General features: G+C 41.2%; 1 protein-coding gene across 5 annotated transcripts in view; it reads left to right on the top strand.

The window, feature by feature from the left end:
* GALNT13 (polypeptide N-acetylgalactosaminyltransferase 13) overlaps nucleotides 1-20,789 on the top strand; it is a 431,117-nt gene that overhangs the window by 130,925 nt on the left and 279,403 nt on the right. The window lies entirely within an intron of this gene.

Genomic DNA, 20,789 nt, shown 5'->3' with positions numbered 1-20,789 from the left:
ATGTGTATTTTGTATGATATTGTTTTGACTCATTAGTATACAGTTTTACTGAAAACCATGGAATAAAAACCCGCCTTACAAATTGCCCATTTAGTTATGTTTTTCTTATTGTGTAGTTTGGTTTTTTTTATGGCTAGACATACTGTGATGAAGTATCAGTTGTAAAAGCTCCAACTTAGTTTGGTATTGTGTGTGTGTGTGTGTGTGTGTGTGCGCGCGCGCGCGCAAGAGGAGATGGAGCAGTCTCAAGTCATTTTACTGAAGGTGTATGCTGGGGTATGTCTTAGCCCCTGATTCTGCCAGTGAGAGTCTGTCTTAGGGCCTTGTAGCATGGGACGCTAGGAACTGTTTTTGTTAGCTAGTACTAAACATTAGTGTTTTAAGTACAATTAACATGTCCAAAGCGTAACATGAAAATGGCCCTTAGTTTTTATTTGTGGCTTACTTTTTTCATTTAATTAATTACTTCAGATAGCAATAAACTTCTGTATAAGAGTGGAAAAACGGAAATTCGGGTTAACCTGATTTTGTGTGCACTAGTACCTGCCTTTCCAAAAGCACATTTATAGCTCTGTTCTAAGCATCTGAAATACTTGAACTCGGTGATAATTCTCAAAAGTAATTTAAATTTTAGCTGGCTAATAACATGATGGGACTTTGCCTGCCAACAGAGAATTGTTTTGGTCTAGTATAGAGCTTATGACGATTAGCTACATGTTTGACAATAATTGACAGCAGTGCTTTCTGCTAAAAGATGAAGGCACTGGTTCTAATCCTATGAGAAAACTGCCAAGCATGAGAAATCAAAAATAACCCTGAAATTCCTCTTGGGAAGCACCATTTTACTGTTAATTTTGCCATACATCATTTTCATTATGGCTCTGCAAGTTGTATGCCTTGACACCTAATACTTTTCCTGCTGAGAGGATGAAAGTTCAAGGTGGAGAGATAGTCTTTAGAATACTGAACACTTTTTCCCTCCTCTCCTTTCCCTTCTTTCCCCTTCAGCTTCCTTCTCCAGTGCTGCTATTCCTGAACTGTGGTAATGATGATTCAGTTGCATGAAAAAAGTGGACTTTTTTTGTCCTCAATATGGGTCTTGTTAGACCTTACACTGTAAGTTGGACAAATGTTAATTGGCTTAGTGTTGTTCAGCTTAGTGGAGCAGTCGCATGGTAAGGCAAAAAAAATCCTGCTCTGACTGTCCTTCAGCTGCAGCCTTGGAGCTCACTCACTTTGAGCTCTTAGGGCCTCGATCCTTTTTTCTCCAGAGCTCACATGGTGCCTGCTGTCCCACTCCCCACTGGCTGGGCTGCTAGCTGGCTGGGCACTGCCTGAGCTCCAAGGGGCCCATTCTCTTTTTCTCCAGAGCTCAGGCAGTGCTCATCCCCCGCGTTGCCAATAGTGGGAGCAGACTGCATCTGGATAGTGGTGGGAAATACTGTGGCTGCTGGGCACTCCAGGGCTGTTGTACTTGCTCTGCCTGACATCTCTGGGGGGTGGAGGTGACCATCATGCCCAGTCCACTGTGCCCCAGTGTCCCTGTTTGCCCTGAGTCAGGTGGGGCCACTGCATTCTGGGTCACCGGAATACTTCAGCTTGGACAGAACAGTTGTGGGAAGTGGCCACACAATAATAGGACTAACAAAATTAGGCAGATTGGAAATAATTCTCCTCTGTAGTGGGAGTGGTGTAACTTTGAGAATGAGTGCTTTAAGACACTTAGAGGGCTCATCTACATATGTACTTTGCTGCAGAGCTCTGTAGTAAAGTGTCACAGTCTACACATGCGCTGGTGTTAGGGTGCAGTAAACTAATTAACTGCACTGTAGGATAGTATTATCAGGGGCAGTACTATCTTAAAGTGGAGTACTTTACTGTGCCAAAACGCATGTGTAGATGCTGACTGGGTGCATTAATTGCTATTGGTCAGCCCAGCCAGCCAGGGTCCTGCACTGTTCCAGTTCAAATTGCTGCTGTCCCAGGTGTACATGCAGACACTGCACCTGGGAGCAGTTGACTTTGGCATGAACAGTTTTGGAGTTTATCACGTTGCATTAATTGCACATGTAGATTTAACCACTAGGTGTAAATGTGCAGCCAATCCAGGATTTTAAGATCTTAAGAGGCCACCTAAACTTACCGAAAAGGTCCTATGTGATTCAAGACTCCTGAGTTCTAGAGCAGCAACATAGAGCAGTGGTCAGCAATCTTTTAAGAAGCCATGGGCTGGAACAATCTGGCTCAGGTAGGACACAGGCTGGGTGGTTTTAGGAGGGGGTGGGAGGGAGGGGGTCTTTCTTGTACCCATGCTGAGGTCAAACACCTGGGAGCAGTGCTTGTGCCACAGCCACTTCTCCCATCTTCCCACCCCTGACCCCCCACTCCCTGGCTGCATGCAGACTGAACTTCAAGCCAGTGGGGGGCCACATGGGCTGGGGATCTGCCAACTGCATCCACACTACCATGGCTTCTCTCCAGTCCCCCCACCTCCACCTTGCTCCCCAGCTGGAGCTCCTCACTGTCTGGCCCCAGCACAGGGGCAGATGGGGGAGCTGTGTTGGGGCCATGCAACTTGCAACTATGCCAGCACTGCTGCTGCTTCTTCCCCTGGCTACAGCATAGATGCAGCTTCCAGCCCAAGGAGAGCTGTTCCACAGCTGGGCAGCTTCCAGCAGTGCCTGTGGTGCAGCTGGAAGGTGGGGTGTGGGAGGGGGGGCAGGGAGCAGAAAGAAGCAGGTGCAGTATGGATGCCATTTGCACCTCCTAGCTGTGGTGCAGCCTCCCACACTGGCTAAAAACTGAATCCTCATTGCAGCCAGGAAGCAGGCAGGGAGTTGGCTGAAGGTAAAGCCCTCCAGCTCTATGGATTGGATCCAGCCTGTGGGTTTTATGTTGCTAGCCACTAATGTAAATCATGGAAAGGTGACTAGAGATGGTCATTTTCTCCGAAGAATGTCAGGCCTTCCCTCTTTTTAAAAAAATTCAGTTCATGAATATAAAGGTGTTGTACCTGGTGGTTTTCCTCACACAGTTCCTTCACTCTTGTTGATCTTACCTTTTTTATTTTTGATTAAATGTAATTTGGCTGCAGGGCTTGCAATGAAGAAGCTGCTTCGCTCTTAGTCTTTCTGTTATACTTTCATTATTGTGTGTATTGGTTAGTGCTTTACTGTTTCTTCCACTCTTGCTCTTTGTGCTCCAATGAGAAGTGTAATACCCATACTGCTGACAAGTCATATGGAAAAAAAATTCTACTGTTTTCTGTGACTTCTCCCATTTAACCTGCCCTCCATCTTTTGTGAATTAGCAAGGGGGGGGGGGGGGGGCTACCTGCAGGTGTCATGGTGCTTAACTTATGCCTTAGAAGGAACCCTGAAGCATGGAAACTCATGAAGATAATTGGTTGCCACATATAAAAAGCAATAAAAAAGATGACCATTACTACTAGATTGAAAAAAAATACTTTATTTCATTATAATTTGAAATTGATAAAATATTCTCTTCTAGTAACAAACTTATGTATTGAAGAAAAAAAAATGCATTTAGAATAATCTATAAGAAAAAGACTTTGACAGTATAATCAGGCATAATCTATTTAGAACTTTTTCTTTCAGGCTTGATTATTTGACAGTTTAGATGTAACATACATTATGCTACCAGGATCATTTAAGTTCTAACATAGTAGTGTTTCAGTATAAGTATATACAAATTATTCAGAGCTGTATTGAAGACTGTATTTCAGAATATTCATATTTCACCACACTATCTTGTATCTTAGTGAACTATATTGTACCTAGATGATCAAGAGTTGGGAATCTCAGGCCTGCCAAGCAATTCCATTGGGCCCGCAAAGCTGGAATATAGGTGTCAGTGGTGAGGGAAATCAGTATTTTAGTGGTAGGAGGAACAGTAGTGGCTTGCTGCTCCTAAATGCTTGGGGTTTCTTAAAAAACAGCCTTTGCAGTAGCAGAATCATGAATGATACTGTTCATTAACTATTTACAAATCATAAGGCAAAATGGGAAGGCCAATAAGGAAGAAGAGTGGATAATTATACTCTTGAGAAAAAAAACTTGCTATTCAGCTGAATTATTTGTGGAGTTCTGACTATTAAGTTACTACTGATCAACTAAAAAGGAAGTTAGGTTTTTTTAAGTTGCTTTGGACTAATCTGATATTTAATTAGACTTAGGTGTTTTTTTTACCAGACTCTGTATTGTGGAAGTTCAGTTTGGTAGAGCTGTTAACTGTAGGAAAAATAAATAAGATGAATTATGTTGGAGACAATGTACTTTAAAAGATTGCCATGATATGGCCATTTAGCAGTGCAAGATTCTGCAAACTGCTCCTGTCTGGTGCATATTCTTGATAGTTTAAAGACTAACAATCCTGGAAAATAATCCTCCTGCATTTTAGAGGAAGATCTAGTGTGTCATAACTACAGCATTTTACAAAGGTATATCTGTGATGCTTTGTTCATCCAAATCAACATTTGCAAGAGTTGTATTATTTTGAGATGCACTTGCTACTTTGCATTTATGTGTATATGTCCTTATAATGAACTGATAACTACGTTTCAAAAATAAGGTCTTAGACTCTTTCAGTACCTTAAACTCTCAACTGATTTATTTTTAATTTGAAACAATTATCCTGTAAATGTTCCAATGAGGAGTTTTCTTACACAAATCAATTCACTGGCTGTCATATCTTACTAGAATGTTATCTCTTCTGTAGAAATCAGAGTCATGACTATAATTGTAGTATCTTTTACATGTCTTACATAGGAGATGGCCAGATATAACGCTTAAATTATTTTAAATTTTAATTTAAATCTATATTGCCTGCACTTAACCCGGTCCATGCTGTTACTACTGATTTGGGGTTCAGGGAGTGGTCATTTGGGTAGAGGGGGTTCCCAGTGTGCTCTGGGGGACTGAGCAATCTCTCTGCAGTTTTTAAACAGCACTTTTCCCTAAGCCACAAGTCAGTTATATTCCATTCTTGGGCAGTGGTATTCCTGGTTATTCCCCAGAGTAGCCAGCACCTTTATAACCCAGAAGCAGGTGTTTGCCCTATGCTTACCTGGCTACACCCTTCCCCACCCAAACTCATCCAAAACCTGGTCATTTGCCATGAATGGAATGGAATTGAAAAATGGCAGCTCCCCAAGAAGGGAGAATCATGGGTCCAGGCCGCCTGCAAACCTACTGACCACACTTTTGTCCCTAAGTCAGCCTGGGGTGCACCACTTGTAAACTGCCACAAATTAAAGTAAATTGACGAGTGGCTTGGGGAAATCCACAAAGGCCCTGGCAGACCCAGAGCACCCATCTCCTAGGTAGGGACCTACTGAAATTGCGTTTTTGCAATTTTTGCAGAAACAGTGATTTTGGACAAGGTCTGAAAAAGCCCAGGCTCTGTGCTTTTGGTGTGCTCCCTGAAAAAAAAAATACTGAAAATAAAATGTTGGCTCCTTTTCATAGAATCATAGAAGTAGGGTCAGAAGGGACCTTGTAGATCTTCAAGTCCGACCCCCTGCCTGGGCAGGAGGGAAACTGGGCTCAAATGACCCCAGCCAGGTAGGCATCAAGCCACTTCTTAAAGACCCCCAGGGTAGGAGCCAGCACCATTTCCCTTGGAAGTTGGTTCCAGATCCTAGCTGCCCTGACTGTGAAGTAGTTCTTACGGATGTCTAATCTAAACCTACTCTCCAACAACCTGTGGCTGTTATTCCTTGTTATTCCGAGGGGCGCTAGGGGAAACAAGGTCTCCCCCAAACCCCTCTGGTCCCCCCAGTGAGTTTATAGACAGCCACAAGGTCCCCCCTCAGCCTTCTCTTGTGAAGGCTGAACAGGTTCAGGTTCCGTAACCTCTCATTGTAGGGTCTGCCCTGCTGTCCCCGGATCATGCGGGTGGCCCTGCTCTGGACCCTCTCAATGTTGTCCACATCCCTCTTGAAGTGGGGTGCCCAGACCTGGACACAGTATTCCAGCTGTGGCTTGACCAGTGTTGCGTAGAGGGGGAGAATCACCTCCTTGGCCCTACTTGAGATGCACCTGTGGATGCGCGATAGGGTCCGGTTAGCCCTGCCGACCGTGACCTCTCATTGTCGGTCCATGTTCATCTTGGAGTCTGACTCCAAGATCCCTTTCTGCCTCCGTGCTCTCAAGAAGGGAGTTTCCCATCTTATAAGTGTGCTGCTGGTTATTACTGCCCAAGTGCAGCACCCTGCACTTGTCAGTATTGAAACGCATCTTGTTTTTGTTAGCCCACCCTTGCAACCTATCCAGGTCTTTCTGCAGTCTTTCCTTCCCTACTAGCGAGCCAGCAGTCCTTGTGGCTGCTATGGCCTGGTTATGCAGCCTGTCAGGGCGGGAATCAAGGAATGGGCTGCTGGCATAGAAAGATCATTGCTGCCCTCACCCTTTGCCACTGATTGGCTGCAAAGGCTGTCCACTAATAGACAATGAGGAGTGGGACCATGTGACACTTGCCCCTTGCAGCCAATGGGAGGAAAGAGGTACAGCTGTATGATAGAGAGCCCTTGCAGCCAGTCAGTAGCAAGGGGTAGGGTTGCATGATGGACAGCCCTCGCAGCCAATTACCAGTGTGGGGCGGGGATGCCAAGCTTCCTTAGCCAATCAGAGGCATGGGCTGAGGCTGGAAAAATGGTTGGAAAAATGGGCAGAACAAAATAGGATGCAGTTCAACAAAGACAAATGCAGAGTGCTGCACCTGGGCAAAAAGAACCACCAACACACTTACAGGCTAGGGGATGACCTTCTCAGCAGCACAGTAGCTGGAAGGGATCTTGGAGCCATAGTTGACTCCAAGATGAACATGAGTCATCAACGTGATGAAGTGATCAACAAGACTAACTGCACTTTATCATACATTAGCAGATGCATAATGAACAGGTCCAGGAAGGTGATGCTTTCCCTCTATGTGGCACTGGTCAGGCTGCAGTTGGAGTAGTGTGTCCAGTTTTGGGTGCTGCACTTCAAGAGGGATATGGAGAATCTTGAGACAGTTAAGAGGAGGGCCACTCGTATGGTCAGAGGCCTGCAGGCAAGGCCCTATGAAGAAAGACTGAGGAACCTAGATCTCTTCAGCCTTCGCAAGAGAAGGCTGAGAGGTGATCTTGTGGCTGACTATAAATTCATCAGGGGACGGCAGAAGGGAATAGGAGATGTTCTATTTACTATGGAACCCCCTGGAGTAACTAGAAACAGTGGCCACAAATTGACGGAGAACAGATTTAGGTTGAACATTAGACAGAACTTCCTCACAGTAAGGAAGGATCCAGATGTCAGTATCTGGAATGGGCCTTCAAGGGAGGTGGTGCTCTCCCCTACCTTGGGGTCTTCAAGAGGAGACTAGACAAGCACCTAGCTGGAGTCGTCTGACCCCAGCACTCTTTCCTGTCCATGGCTGGGGGTCGGACTTGATGACCTACTGAGGTCCCTTTCAACCCTAACATCTATGAATCTATGAGACATCTTTCCAGGTTTGGGATGGGACGCTCTTGGGAGCATTCCTGTAAGGAGACACACACACACAGATAAAGTGAAATAGACATACTGACATGTGCCACTAGTTAGGCACTCCTGTGACCCCCCCCCCCCCCCAGCTGATCTCTACTCCTCAACCCCCCCCAGCTGATCTGTAAAGTCCCCTGGGTTCATATATTTCTGTTGGTCATTATGCACAAAGCCCCCTAATGTTGGTGTGATGCTCAGAGTAGTGTTGCCACACTCTCCGCCCTCTGCCAGGTGAGGATTCTTTTAGGTAACAGTCCTTTGGAGGTCTTTCTGGCTCTTTAGTGTGACATTAGATGATATTGCTTCTGAAACCCCTTTAAAAAAAAAAACTTATGACAGTTACCGTATAGGGTTTAAATGCGTCCTAGTGTTCTTCTCTGTCACTTGGCATTTACTTAACTCTCCCATTCCAGATGCACAGGTTGCATTTCCTATGCCTCACAGGCTGTCTACCATGAGACTGTCAACAGTGGACCCAGAGCAATTTGGTATTTCTCTAGATAGCATGTATAGTAGAAGAACTGACAAATATATACTTGTAATGGAAGCAAAATAGTGATATCTAGTGCATTTAGGTATAATGTTGAAGAAGTGTTTTTTTTCAGAATTGTGGAATATGCTGGTATAGAAAAAACATTGAAATATTGAAAATGACGCACGTTACTGATTTCCATTATTCTTTTAATGGATTTAGAACGATCATGCTTTGCCTAATCTATCCAGCCCCATGGGCCACATGAGTGGCTCAGGGCTGGACCATGGCTGGATCCAGTGCAGAGTTGGTACATGGAGCTGGTCCAGAGGTGCAATCTGGCGTGCTGGATCCAGTGGTGGGGTGACCCTGGGTGTTGGCTGAACCACATGCTGGAGTGATCTAGCATGCAAGGCCACTTCATTTGGTCCATGGAACTGGAAATTTGGCAGCATGGGAGCAGCTGCCACTATGTACCTGCCACCAAATTTCCTGACTCATGGGGAGACTTATAGGCTAGAAGACAGGGCTGAGTGGGCTTGCCGTTGGGCACCACTGATTTTGAGTCACTATATTATACTTTCTCACATACATTCCCCTGAATAAAATCCACGCCTTGTTTTTGCATGGCAAAATGAAGAAAAATGATCTGTCCTTGGAAACCTCTGCTGGTGGGGGTGGTGGGGGAGGACAGTGGGGGTGGCCAGGGCAGGGCAGAGACAGACTGGAGGGGGGAAGTGTCCATAGCCAGTAGCTAGGGAACCCAGCTTGCGCCATGTACAGCTTTACTTTTGGTTTCCCCTGCAGGAGGATAAGGAGCAGAAACTACTGTTACTTTTTTTCCTTTATAATCCTAGTTTCTAGTAGCTGATTTTTAGAAAAAAGCTACATGTTGTATGGGGGAAAATATAGCGATGAAACTAAAATTCTGTATGTTCTTGATTAGGATTAGAGGTGGTATATAATTTTGAGTAGGAAGAGGATTGTAGCATAAACAAAAAAAATGGACTGTTAATGGATCCTTTTCATTTTTGGTTACCGTGAGGCCTTGATGGCAGCATATTTTCTTTGAAATAAATATATTTGGGAGTTGAGGGCTGGGGCATATTTTTTTTTATATCTTTTATTTGACTAACTGTATAGCTAGGAGAGAAGTTGGACCAGTTTTTATGCACAAATTGTCCTTCTTCACACCTGTTACCCCATATGTAAATTAAAACAGTCTGTTTGAAGAAATGAGCAAGGTCTGTAACCTATGAGCAAAGAGATGTTATTAGGAATGGTTACCAGCTGGAAGTGATGTAAAATAGGCAATCTAATTCTTGAAAGAGCAAGACCATTCAAGAAGTAAGATGATTGTTATTACCTGTGGAGGTCAGGCAAATTAGAGGTTGTGGTTAATAGATTGTATTAAGGCATACAGCTATTATCTGCATTTAGTCCAGATTTAGGGTCCAGTAAGGTTATGAATTCCTGTTCCCACACCTGTCTTCTGAAGTTACTTTGTAACTTAGACCACAAGGACTGCAAGATCAGAAAGAGACTGCCTGTTCTGTGAAAAGTCTTCCTGTACTGGTGTTCATCCTTTATTTATTTCCTGATTTGTGAAAGTCCATTCTGAACTTCTGCCTGGTTTCACCCACTTAGTTTCTATGAGAGTATTTGGTACATTTTATGAGATGTACCACATTCTGCGATAGATGGGTCGGCTATGAATTTTGATATTTGGAGGAAGGAGGAGGATGTTGATAATGGTAGCAGTAGGGATGTGTTGACAGGCTTTGCATTTATTGTTAAAACTAGATTGTATTCCACTGGGTCCATTTCCTGGACTGTCATGTCTACAACAATACTCTAATCCCACTAAATATGGCTGATTAATTTTGATTCAAATATAAAAACAATAGTGGTGGTGATGTACTTTCAAAGGGTATTTTGTTTCCCTTGATGATGTTTAGGAACCAGAAATATGTCCTGGATGATGAAAAAAGAAAAGAGGATCCAAGAGAATTTTCTTGATCAAAGCGAGTTTTATTTCAGGAGTGATGATGGAGTTTGCAAACCAATTTTTCTTGTCTGGTTTTCTTCTTAAGAGAGAAAATCATGAGGCAGACTATTTGTTAATTGCTGGGAAAACAGTTTGGAACGTAGAATTATTTTCCTTCCATATTTAAAAGTCTGTAGAATAGATTAAGGGTGCTCAGCCTCCAGCCTATTAGCCACATGCAGCCCACGGAGCCATGGCATCCAGCCCACGGGGCTTTCCATGGCTAAGGAACTTTGGTGGCACAGGAGTGGTAGCAATTAGTACTGTCACTGTCCCTTGCTTCCAAATTCCCAAGCCCCCCATGGTGGCTCAGAGCTGAGACATGCCCCTTCCCCCTGAACTGCTGGATCTGGCCTGGCCACACCCCCTTGCCTCCATGCAGCTGGGTTGCTCTCTTTTCTCCCCATGGGCCTGGGCCACACCCTGGTCTTCCTGTACAGCTGCTCTCACTTACCCCTGCATGGCTGGATCAGGGCCAGGCTATGTTCCTTTCCTTCTGTGGGGCCAGGCCACACCCCCTTTCCTTCTCCCATGTGGATTGATTGGAGCTGGGCTGCTCCTGCCCCCTTCTGTGTGGCTGGATAGAGGCTCGCCATGCCCATGTTGGGTGCCAGATTGGACCCACCAGCTGGATCTGGCCTGCAGATGGATCAGGCACTACCCATGCAGTTTGCCAGGCAAAAAGCTTGAGCATCACTGGAGCAGAAGAAAACAACAAGCAATTAAAAATATGGTGAATTGAAATTACAGTGAGGGTCATTTTAGTGATGCAAAATACAAATCACAAGTAGCTGTAAAGCAGGGAGGTTTCATCACAGAGGGCTATAGAAATAGAAGGAATGCCTTATAGCCAATTTTTTTGTTTTGCAATTCCTGGTAGTACAGACCACCTTCCTCCTTTTAGGCTAGGTATAGACATTCAAAAAGTCGGCAGTGGAATCAATCTGTTGCATGGTTTTCTGTTAGTGGCGTAGTTTAGCTCAGTAGCAAACAGAACACACATTCTCCCTCTTTTGGAGAGGCGGCAAATCTTAGATCAGGTTCCGCCCCTTTTAAACCAGTCTGCGTGCACTCAACTTCTGTTCTGGTATGGGTATAATCTGATTTCTTATCACTTAAACTAGTAAAAGTGTCATGTCTTTACTTGGCATTAATGATCAGATAAGTCTTGTGTTCCCTAGAGCAACTACTTGCATAACAAAATAGTGTTTGGAAAGTCTGTTAAGGTTGTTGATCAGTGGGAAGCTAGGAGGTTATCTACTGTCTTAGGACCATCTCCATTTTTGAGGAAAATTTAAGCAGCTCTCTTTTACCACTCTGTAGACAGTGATTTGGGGACCTGTTGGTGAAACATACCATGCTCTTCAAATTGCATTACCAGTAATATGGAATCATTAGTTCTAATGAGGTTGGTTGTAATCAAAATGTTCTTTTTATACGTGAATTCTAAAATTCTGAACTTTTTTTAACATGATTTGATATGAGAGGTATTGCCATCTGTTATTAGTTCTTTAGATTGTTCACTTTTTGGGCATAGAGATATTTTAATTTTGGTTTATATCTTACCCTTAATGGATTGTTCTTTACCTCCTTGGAAATGGTTAAGCAAAACAATAACGCATTCTTTAAATAAAGGCAACCTGTGAGATTATTCATGTTTGACATCTATATTTCACATCAACCATGATGTCAGCATTGAGTGTCAGAGTTGAGTTACAATTTCCTCACTTCCAGGACTGTTCATCAATATTTCATGCCACATCATATTAATATTTTCTTTTCTTTTTTTTAACTGCAAGAAATAATAGAAACAGCACTGTGTTGCAAAGAATTCAAAGACCACAATATGTCAGAAAAGGTTTTAACACTATGAATTCCAGTTGGAAATCTTTGGATTTCGCTTGTGAGTCATGTCTGCACACTGAATGGTGCTAAAACTGTGCTACATCATTGTAAGGATCTCAAGGCATGCAGGGTTGAGAACCACCACTTTAAGGGAACCCTTACTTGTTTTTTCAGCTTTGTAGTCATCAATAGTCCACTGACAAAGCTCAAGACAGGATTTTGGCTTAACAATGTATCAATTATTACCCTATGTTCATAATTTTAATTTTCTTTTTGGAACTGAATTCTAGGTAGATGCAAAACCTGCTGCTTTTTTACTTCATCATTGTCTTTGATTGTTAACACTTTTATATTAAAATATCTTTTACTATTTGTATAACAGTACAAAAGTACTAACCAATTCCATGGAGTTCATTTGTTTTGAAAAAGTCAATGTTTCTGATGATACCCATCAGAATAGAGAGCTGCAAATTTTGGTGCGTTTAATTTTCAATAGGTAATATTTACTTTCCAGATACAGAGAGGATAGCAAGGGCAGAATTACTGCCTCTTGCTCTCTGTATCCACAGAAACTCCCCTTTGCATATTACCTGCATAGTGGGTCCTAGGACAGAAATCCTTAGTTCTCTGTCTGGAGCTGGTTTCCCCCCCGATGTTTAAATGGGCACACTTGGGAAATGGACACAAAAGGGTGGCGATAAACTAGCCAACAGAACTCAGCTAGCTCAGCTGGACTGCTACTGGTATAGATAGGTCTATTCCAGTATAATTTAGTAGTTCTTTCTATATCATAAATGAAACTTCACTGAACTCTCTCGTAGCAATTCCTACTCTGAAGCTAAGGATGACTGTGGGTCACAATCGTCTCCTGGCTCTGTGCCTGGGGCAACAGAGCTTTATGCAAATCTTTTATCAGAATAAATTGCAAGTTCATAATCTCTCCTGTATGTTTAAATGTTAGGTCCTAGGTAGCCTAGTGTATCTAATTCAGTGCCTTGTTTTGGAAAGCATTATTACAGAAGTTTAAACTAATTTTTTTGTGATTCTGTAGAGAATGAGACAAGAATGATTGCTTTTTACGTCTCAGATTATTATTGGAGAAAAATAAATCCATGATAATTAGGCACTGCATAATGCATACAATGGGTCTGGAAAGATACACGGCTTGTACTGATAGGCAGTTGGGAAATAGAAATGTAGGAAAGCTAGTAGTCAGCACTCTTTTCCAGATATATAAGCTCTACCTATTTAATTTTACTACCTCTCTCATTTCAGTTCTTGTCTATATGGATGTATTAAAATTATATTCTTTCACCTTCTATTTTGAGAAAAGAGATTAAAAAATGTTTAGTAAAATGGAATTTAAATCATCTACTGGTAAATATCTTTTTTCTTTTAAGATGGTTTGTGTCACCCTCCTTAAATATGTGGCGGTAATGCATTTTGCTTATCATATGACTTTATAATAGGCATATATATTAGGCATCTTAATCTACTTCACCTTCCCTGTCCCCATAAATAGCTTCTCTTTTAAAATGTATTCTAATTTCCTAAATAAAATTTTAATTATTTTAAGATAAATTTTCTCTACTCTTCCCTGAAATCAAGAACTTCTTAAATTTCCTGGTCTGGAGAGGGAATATATCAGACTGATTTAATTGGTAATTTTAATGATAAATAAGTATTAAATAACAATTTTTAATATATGGGTACAACACTGTCACTAGCTGATTGCAGTTGAATGAAGTAACTTTTTTAAAAGCAATATACTGATGAATATGATGAATATTAAAGAGAGTAGTGCTTCGATCAAAAAACAAACGTTGTACAGGCCTTATAGAAGAGTGACTACATCATGGATTAAGTAAAGAGAATCAAGAGATTCTGATGTTTAGTTTACTCATTATCATTATTGTCTAGTCTGGTAGATAGTAAGGCCCTTGACATTTATCATGCATTAATGCAAACCAGCCACAGATATGGTACTTGTTAAATGTGGACTATTTTTGTAGCTGATTTTTATCCCATTTTAATTTGAATGTGTGGCATATATTTGAAGTGTCACCCTGCCCTACATTTTGCCTGGTTTGGTTGTAAATTTTTCAAAGAAAATCTTTCTTCAGTATCTGGGTGTGTTTAAGTTATTAAATCAAGAATGTCAGAGTCCAGTTATTTGCATTATTATTTTAAATACATTGAGGATGGGAAGGAGAAGAGGACCTGGAAATTGCTTTTTGCTATGTTGTTGTAAACCGTGTGGGGCTACCCAGCATTCAGCCGACACAGCGGGTACAGGTTGATTTAAAGTATTCAAGCTGCAGGACCTGATTTTTGCCTATTTGGTTATATCCAGGGGAATCAAAGGAAACAAGAGTGTAGGAGTTCTGCCTTCATTTGAGTGGTGTCATCACATTTGTCAAAAGATGTGACAAAGCAATTGGAAATACAAAAAGAAATAGTCTAGAATTAGAAGCCTCTTGTGAATGTGAAGTCAGTATTCAATAACAACATCATTAAACATTATTCATGATCACATTAAATTTGTATTTGTATACATTAAATTTGTATTTCCTTAAATCTACTTATGATTAAACTACTGTAATTGCAAGTAAGTTATATATGGCAAAATGGCAACTGAGGCTAGTAACATTTGAGCAGTTTTATATATGTATCCAAGCAGTATTCCCTATCTGAAACATTTTCTGAGTCGTTAAATTAATCATGATTTGAAATCCATTTGGGGCTTCTTTTATTTTCTCTTTTCTTCATCTTGAATTTCAAGGTTTTCCCTTTTGCTCTCCATCAAAAATCTCAGCAGTTCTATTAAGTTCTGGTGAATGGGATGGTTTTGTTCCCAAAGGAAGCCTATCCGCTGTGACGCATGATGAAATATGTCTGGAAGCACAGTGATGGAAAAGTAGCACTTTCTTTCTTTTTTTGGGTATGCTTCTTGTTAGCTGTGTTATCCTTGCATGCACCAAAAAGGGTCATTGAAGAGATGAACTGTTAATTCTGGTGCTTGAAGGTAAAGCTATGTTTGATAGATATTTTTTTTAAAAAAGCATACTTGAAAAGGACTTGAAGTATGCAGACTATATTAAAAAGAAAAAAGTCAAATCAGTCTTACATAATACTTTTACTTAATTGTAGTGATTAAATACACTAATTGTAATTACACTAATTGTAATTATGAGATTTTTTTTTACCTGTGCTTTTCTCTAATGCCGTAAAATGCATCATCTGTGTGTTTCACTTTAAGTGGGTGTGTGTATGTAATATAATATATGACACACATGCATATATAGTCCCACTGACATCATACAGAAGCATATTCTATAACTTGAGAGATGAAGTGGCATAGAGAGATTTGTTAGGTTATTTTGGTTTCATTTTGTTGAAAAAATAAATTAATCATTACTAAAATCACAGACCCAGATTCGCACTGCAAGATAAAGTACTTTCATTGAATTTGCTGGAGTTGTATGCATTTATGCCCAGTAGTAGCAACATACCCTATAGATTTTAGTGTGTGATCCAAACCTCCTTGAAACAAACCAATAAATAAATAAATGCAAGGCCTTTCCACTAACTTCAGTTTCATTTGGATCATTCCTGTAATCTTATTGTGTACTGAATTGGAAGGTTATCATAAAAGAACAAAGCACAGTGTCTTGTGAAACCTCTTGGCTCAGCTAGATCATAACTTTGTCAATACAAGATTATCTGTATTTTCTAGTGATTTTCCCACTTTTAAAGTGAATGGATAATATATTTTCTTCTTCTGGGTGGGCTGATGAGGATCCCATAGACTAATATACCTGCTTTTCAACTTTGAGTTCTTTCCATTTTCATTAAATTTTCTTTATTTTCATTATCCTGTTGCTGAATTTTTCCTTTTTGTCTTAATTGTGTCTGCTAATCTAGCCTTCTAATACCGGTACCAATAGAATCTTTTATATTTCTACCTTTTGTTTTTGGAGAACTTCCATATTGTCCTGGGGATTAAAGGTGGGAGATAAATTCACTGTCATACCTGATTCTTTACCTTTCTTTCTGCTAACAGACAAGTAGCAAGTGGATCAGAGTTTTCTTGCATTTATTCATCATTCAAATCAAGGAAATTTTATAAAACAAACAAAAACCCTCCTAGATTTTGAAAAAAAACAAATTAATCATTACTAAAATTACTGACCCACATGTAGGCAAGCTCTTACTGGCTTTGTTAATCATTTATCTTATCTGTAAATATGCATTTCTTTTAAATATTATTCCTAACTTCTGTAAGTGCTATTTATATATTTTCTCTTTCCCTGAGTTCCTCAAACTTGGTCATGTCTTCATACTTGGGTACTGCCCAGAAGCATGTGACATTGTGAAAGACTGTTATTTTCCTTGTTCACAACCTGCTTCTGCATATTCTGCTCAAGAACACACTGATTTATTTTCCTGTCATAGCTTGCAATCTTTCCTGATGTTTATAGCCAAAGCATACTCACAGCTGTGATTTATACAGAACTTGTCTAAAACCTGACAAAACTACAGAAACAGTTTCTGACTTTAACACATTCACAGTGTAATGTCACAGGCTATTGAAGCACAAGGCATCTGTTTCTTTTTCTGTGATATGATTCACAGAAGAGATATAATATAGATTGCATCAAATCTCAAAAGGCTCCATTAGATATTAGTCTTGTTCTTTGCTCCATGCATCTCAGCCAGTTAGCTCTGGGTGCAGTCTGGGAAGTGTTATGGTTTGTGAATTTTGAAATACTTCAATCACACCAGCCTCCCCTGGTTCCTCATGTGAGAAATAAGTCCTGCTATCTTAAAAATCTTTAAAGTATCTCCTATTTTGACTTAGTATCATCCTATATAACTACAAAAGATGCCAGAGAGATTTAATTTACTTGAAAGTATGGAATTGTCTACTCTCAGACAGTTGTTATTTTCTCTTGTAAACTCATGAAAATGTTTAGGGACATATCATACTTAGGTGTGGCAGGACTCAGTTTTTATTGATAAACATCGATAAATGGTCATCAAGCCATACTACCAACAGAGACCATTCACATCGGTAATAATCAAAATTGGCAGAAAGGGGGCTGTAATAGGGAACCCTTGCTCCTGTTACTGGACAGTGGAGAAAGAGAAAGGGGGACAGAGTGGAGGAGTTAAAGAGGAACACAATGGGCAACCTAATAACTCATCAATTAAGCAGTTAGCTGCACATTCTGGCCTAAAGACTCATCAATTAAGCAATTAGCTGCTTGTTCACAGGTGCAGGAAAGGGGGCTGGAGGGAAATAAGAGAATACTTAAAAAAAAAAAACCTACCCAAAGGGAGGAAGGAGGGGAAGTTCCCAAACAATTCTTCTCACGGGTGAATTAATGCATGGGCCTCTGCCAATCAAGGGCCCCCTGGGAAAAATCTCTAACACTACAGGAGCTGATCAGGGTGCTTGTCCCACGAGCCAATGTTGGGTGGGGATGGTGGAGTGGGACCAGCCTCTGCTGGATGGGCAGCCCCCATGTTGCTCCGGAGGTCCTGCCAGGGGGTCTCTGCCAGCCAGCCGGAGCACACAGGAGCTCCTAGGCCATGGGGAAGTGCCTTCCCCATCTGATGCCTTCTTTCTGGGCCCTGCTGGGAGGCTTGTTTGGTGCAGAGCCAGGCTCCCACAGCCCCAGCACAGGACTCAGCGGAACCCTCTCGGTGGCTCTGCTCCCAGGGCTTAGCTCTCCAGGGAAGGCAGAGCTTGACCTCACCACAGTGAGTCCTTCCCCTAGGCCAGAGTTGCCCAAGCAGCTGCACAGGTGAAGGGAGCTGCTGGCAGGTTCTTCCTGATACCTCTGTTGTGGCCAAAATCAGAGCTGCCCATGCAGCCACAGGACCAAGACAGGCTGGAGACAGTCTCCAGAATCTCAGCCCAGGACCCTTTCCGTGCGGTGTTCACAAGCATGATCGTTTAAAAGGTAAGACACATTCTCATGAGATTTTATGTGTTAGTATTTTTTCACATTTTGATTACATAATTATATGATGGTAGTATTAAAACAAAGGTGTAATGGATGTATAAAAGAGATTTTACAGTATATGAAGTTTAGCACGTTTCATGTTTCAGGAATGATTAAAAAAACCCAATAATTGAGATGTATTGTGTAGGCCTACTGCTTTATTTTAGTAGCAAGAATCACTGGCAATATTTTTAGATTTATACTTGAGGCTATTGGTATAGCCTGTGGTTTTTTTTTGTAGTAGTTTACCATAGTGTAGGTGCAATGTAAAATGTATATTTAAAAAAAAATAGTCAAACAAGAATATACATGACCACTGAATTAAAACATCATTCCTTTCGTGTTATACATTTATGGTAATCATGTGCATTTGAATCATTTTCCAGTTTTTTTCAGTTTTGTGCGTGGCAAAATTGAGCAGTTAATTTCAACATCACGTGTTGTGCGTTAGTTATTAATGCACCGTATAAATGTTTAACGGGTATATTAAATCAGGTGTGGGGGACCTGCAAGTTTCTCAGGGCTCCAATACATTTTCATCCTTCATTGATTCTTCTGCTTGGAAGAATTCCATACTTCCAAGAAGATTAACTCTCTGGCATCTTTTATACTTATATAGGATGATACTAAGTCAAAAAGGAAGGGGGAAGAGTATTGCATGCTCCAGCCTGTTGGCAGTGGGGTCCTGCCTGGGCCAGGCAGGCAAAGTGCAGGGAGGGCGGGGAGGAAGAGGCTGAGGGTGGCTGCTGCCACTCTGGGTACCCAGAGCACTGCTAGTGCTGCTGCCCTCCTTTTCTGGTCCCTGCCCACCTGACTCTTTCCTGATAAAGGAACAGAATGAATTAAAGTAGGTATGATTTACTGATTTATGGACTTTTTTTTTTTTTTACATCTTGAAATGTATACTGTCATTACTAAATTGTCTGCCCCCCACACCCATAATTTTGTGCAATCCTGAAAATTTAAATTGATAAAAATCGAAATAAATTCTTAAATATAAACATTTATTTTAGTTGTTGAAATTATAAACAAATAAAATCAAATTCTGCAAAGCCTAGTCATATTACAAGTATAGCATGAGAACTGTGAATTGAAGAGTCCATGAAGCATGGATTTTTTTTTTTAGTATTTATTGAATTATTTGGCTCCTAAAATTTTAATCCCCCTTCAGTTTCAGCCAAATAGCCCACTTCCCTTTGCCTTTCTTTCCTTTTAGAAGATTGCTGTTTTGTTTTTCACCTTTAGAGCAATTTTCCATCTTGGCAAATTGCATAGAGCAAGAAGCTAAATTTGAACTTCATGTTGTGAATCTGATTTAAAATTCTTTTGCTTTTTTACATTTCAGCTCTGCATATCATCCTGCTCTACCATGGCATTGTTGTGCACTATTAGCATGCAGCAGTACAGATTGTTCTGTAATTTTCAGTCTCCTTTGCACTTAAAAGCATTCAACTTGTGGGCACAGATACTTTTTATGTTAACTGTGTTACTAACTAGGCAGCATATTTCTCAGCTTGAAAGAATCTTACTTCCTTTAGAGAAAATGACTTGGTCAGACCATATATCATCAGGATGTCACCACAGAGGTGATATTTTAGATCCTGATTCAGCAAGGTATTTGAGCTTTGGGGCAACTTTTAAGCATGTGAGATCACTTGTATGCCAAAGTAACTTTGAATTAGAAAGGTGGTACTCAACCTTCTGGCCCCATAGGCCTGATGAGTGGCATGAGGCCAGTTTGCAGGCCATATCCTGCACAGGGTTGGGCCCACATTTCTGGACTGGGCCCTGCAGTGCCTTGGCTGGGTCCTGCAGGTGCAAATCGGTCCCTGTGTACCCAGATCAGGCCCCACACTGTCTTAGCCTGGCCCCATGCTTCCTCAGCCCAGCCCCACATTTTGGGATCAGGCCCCATGCCACACTAGCTCTGCTTGCCCAGATTGGGTTCTGCATTACCTCGGCTCATCCCTGTGCGCCAGGATCTGTTCACACTCTGTCTTGGTTCAGCCCCACGCACCTGGATTAGGCCCCATGCAGTTCCAGCCCTGTCTGCCCCAGGCACCCAGATCAGGCTTCATGCTGCCCCATCCCTGTACATCCAATCTAGTGTTCAAGGCCCACATTATTTGACCTGAGGGACTTCCTACAGGTGCAGAAATCTGGCAGCAAGAGAGCAGCAATTAACGTTGACCTGCTCCCCTGCTGTCAGATTTTTGCATGTCAGATGACTCCAAGGGCTGGACCTGGCCTAGGGTCAGAGGTTGAGTGCCCCTGAATTAGGCCCTAAAATAATGGCAATATAAAATAACAATTCATGTAGTGTTTTGATAAAGGAGGAGGGTAAAGTTTTTAACTTTTTTGTTTAAAAATGATATTGCAAGTATTAGGCAATGTGTATACAATGATTATCAGTTTGTGCACATGGGGGACCAATTATGTGTTTTCTTGAAGTCAGTACTTTGAAGAACAGTTGCTTCAAAGTGACATCTCAAAAACTATTGTTGCAAGGTTAAGCAAGAAAATGTACCCATATAATGGCAGCAAGTATTAAATTGACTTGTTTATTTAAAAAAAAAAAAAAAAAAAGGAAATGTGGGGAAGAAAAAACAAAAAGAAAAGCATATACGATAGGAAATTGGCTGTTGTGAGTCTGTTGAATGTCATAATCAATGTATAAATGTATGGCATACTCTTTATGCTGTTTACTTTTTAAGGGAATAACTGAGAGTGTCAGTTATTTCCTTAGTTCCAGTGGAAGGGTTCTATCCTTTCCCCGTTTCAATAAAATAGAAGAATTAGAACTCCTGGGTGGTTAATTGCACATCCCATTACAGGAATAACAAAAACATGGTAGAATAGTAGCTATGATT

Source organism: Alligator mississippiensis, chromosome 4 (assembly GCF_030867095.1).
Source record: "Alligator mississippiensis isolate rAllMis1 chromosome 4, rAllMis1, whole genome shotgun sequence".
NCBI classification, from domain to species: Eukaryota; Metazoa; Chordata; order Crocodylia; family Alligatoridae; genus Alligator; species Alligator mississippiensis.
This window is presented reverse-complemented; position numbering and strand designations above follow the sequence as displayed.